The following is a 3,688-nucleotide window of genomic DNA, read 5'->3' on the forward strand; positions in this document are numbered from 1 at the left end:
ACAGCCCACACAGTAGTATATACAGTACAGCCCACACAGTAGTACATACTGCACAGCCTACACAGTAGTATATACAGCACAGCCCACACAGTAGTATATACAGCACAGCCCACACAGTAGTATATACAGCACAGCCCACACAGTAGTATATACAGCACAGCCCACACAGTAGTATATACAGCACAGCCCACACTGTAGTATATACAGCACAGCCCACACAACTGTAACTGAGGCAATGACAGACTAGCACAGCCCACACCTCATATCTCCTCCCCCCCGATAATGGCCCCACAGTCCCGTAAAAAAAACCCCAAAAAATACACACTCCTCACCTCTCCTCTTGCCCGCGCTGCTCCCTGCTCCTGTCTCGGCAGCTGCAGTCTGCCGGGACACAGCAGGTGCGTGATGATATGACGTCATCGCGCACCCGCAGTGTCAGAGGCAGAGCGGGGAATGATGGGAGAGGGAGCGTCAGCAGATGCTCTCTCCTCCATCATTGCATTCAACTGTACCGGCGTCATAGATGCCGGTATAGTTGAATACGGCAGTGGCAGCAATGGCGGGGGGAGTGCAGCGGCCCACTAGTGGCACCGGCCCTTCTGGCATTTGCCAGAATTGCCCAATGGCCAGTCCAGCCCTGATTGTATCTTTCTACCACAGGTCTAGACCAAAAAAGTCTAGCAAGCTAACGTTACAACACAAGATTTTATCTGAACTTTCTATTAATATAATATTATAGATCAGTCAGCTGTCTAAAATCCTCATCTCATATCATTAGGTGACTCAAATAATGTATTAATGTACAGAAAAAGTTCAAGAATGTAACAATCATGTTATTGATAGTGAACCTTTCAAGCCAATATAATGTGATGAGTTTTGTCCTCTAATGGTCTAGGAACTTCTCTTTATCACCTAAAAACTAGTGATGAGCGAATATACTCATTACTCGAGATATCCCAAGCACGCTCGGGTGACCTGCGAGTATTTTTTAGTGCTTGGAGATTTAGTTTTCATCGCTGCAGCTGAATGATTTACATCTGTTAGCCAGCATAAGTACATGTGGGGGTTGCCGGGTTGCTAGGGAATCCCCACATGTAATCAAGGTGTGTCCAAACTTTTGGTCTGTACTGTATGGGGTATCAGCATACTCAGAACAAATTGTACAACAACTTTTGGGTTCCAATTTCTCCTGTTACCCTTGGTAAAATAAAACAAATTGGAGCTAAAGTAAATTTTTTGTGAAAAAAGTTAAATGTTCATTTTTTTTTAAACATTCCAAACATTCCTGTGAAATACCTGAAGGGTTACTAAATTTCTTGAATGTGGTTTTGAGCGCCTTGAGGGGTGCAGTTTTTAGAATGTTGTCACACTTGGGTATTTTCTATCATATAGACCCCCTCAAAGTGACTTCAAATGTGATGTAGTCCCTAAAATAAAACGGTGGTGTAAAAATGAGAAATTGCTGGTCAACTTTTAACCCTTATAACTCCCTAACAAAAAAAATGTTGGTTCCAAAATTGTGCTGATGTAAAGTAGACATGTGGGAATGTTACTTATTACGTATTTTACCAAAACAGAAGGCCAAATCAAAGCTCATACATAAGTAAAGTATAGAAAACCAAACAAAATGATATGGACCACACAGCGATATAAGATGTAAATCATACAAATCTTTATTTTGGAAAATACATTAAAATAGTATTAAAGATGATACAAAAATATGAAAAATAAAGGAAAAAGGGGAGATTGTGACACCTTTGGGTGCCAAGTCCAAAACAGAAGGTATGTAAATATGTCAGATTTGTTGTAGGCAGACTAGAAGTGGTGAGTACGATTGTCTATGTTGCAGGATGGAATACATCCACATTATAGAGTATTACTATCAGATAGCAGTACAAAATGCAAAAAAATATATAGAGAGGAGACTCAAGTTATATCATATAGAGTGCCAAGTGCATATTGATAATAAGAGAACCCCAACGCGCGTTTTGCTGTGTAGCTTCTTTGGGGGGCGTGGTGTCAGGGTGTAAAATGCAGGTATTTATAGAGGGAAGGAAATGAGTCCACTAAAAGCGGAGTTGTGCGGTATATACGGCGCTTACAATGGCATGGCGAAAGCAGGAAGCCAGGGCCTCGGCGTCCGACGTCATCGGTCCATACCCACTGCTGATGCGTCAGCAATGTGGGCTGGGAGCCGAAAACGTCAGGAGGACGCATAGCCATGGAGACAGGCAGACGCCAGCCAGAGGACCAATATAATTCTAATAATAATAATAATAATAATAATTATAATTTTTTCTTAACTTTTCTCCTTAAACCCTCTATGATAATTGGACATTTTATACAACTGGCTTTTACTGCAAGAGTTTGGCTGTCAGTTAAGCCTCCCAGTAGTGGACCCATGGGCAAAGAATCCTGCATGATCACCATGACGTAACTATATACATACGTGGTCAAAATTGTTGGTACCCCTCGTTTAAAGACAGAAAAACCCACAATGGTCACAGAAATAACTTGAATCTGACAAAAGTAGTAATAAATAAAAAATCTATGAAAATGAACAAATGAAAGACAGACATTGCTTTTCAACCATGCTTCCACAGAATTAAAAAAAAATTAAAACTCATGGAATAGGCATGGACAGAAATTATGGTACCCCTGAAAATAATGTGACCAAAGGGACATGTCAAATCAAAGTGTGTCTACTAATTAGCATCACAGGAGTCTACAATCTTGGAATTAGTGAGTGGGCCTGTATATAGGGCTACAGACACTCTCTGTTTGGTGACATGGTGTATCACACTCAGCATGGACGAGAGGAAGCAAAGAAAAGAGGGGTACGAACAGTTTTGATCATTTGTACACATCATAGAGCAGGAACATGTTTCCCATCGTAACATAATTCTATGGCAAACATTGGGAAAGAGTGAATCTGTTAGGGTTTTCGGAACGCACTAAATAAATTTGAAAATAAAGTGTGTTCGCCACCCGGGGTCCATGGTGCAGAGATGGCAAACTGCAGCTAGAGGACAATGGCAAATACTAGCAGTGAGCGAAAGTGACTCACACTGAGTTAAAGTCACTCAGTGGAGAAGCATGTGGCTGTGCCAATCGCACACAGCAACGGGAAAGGAACTTTGCAATAAGACTGTGTTTATCCCCCACAGTTGCTGAGTGAATATGGCGCTAAACGCATAGCCTGCTAGCTTCACAGGAGTACGCAAGCCCCACTGGGGCAAAGGAACTGGTAGTGGACTCCAAGCACTCACAGAACTTCTCTCCTTAGAGGCCTGAATTCTAAAGGCACTAGCGCCATCCCTGAATTCAAACACACAATCTCCTCTCTGGGGAAGCCGGAATTCTAAAGGCAATCGGCCTGCCCTGAGCACATACAACTGAGTCCAGAACACCGTTAGGTTCCTCACACACAACATAAATGATCTTAGCACACCAACGGGCGCGCCAAAGATCTTTTTATAGTTTTTGCCAATTAGACAGGACCTTGCTCACGGACCAATCCGAAGCCGGTCAGGACATGAGCATGTGACGGCCAACCTCCACTGAGAAGTCGCCTCATGAGCATGCTCAGTAGAGCGAATCTCGGACTTAGTCTCAAGAGGGATAGCTCGCTACTGTCTATTGCCAGTTACTAAAGCTGAACCTGGAGAGGCAGCAGTATCCAAGAGCA

The sequence above is a fragment of the Ranitomeya imitator genome, chromosome 2 (assembly GCF_032444005.1).
Source record: "Ranitomeya imitator isolate aRanImi1 chromosome 2, aRanImi1.pri, whole genome shotgun sequence".
Lineage (NCBI taxonomy): Eukaryota > Metazoa > Chordata > Amphibia > Anura > Dendrobatidae > Ranitomeya > Ranitomeya imitator.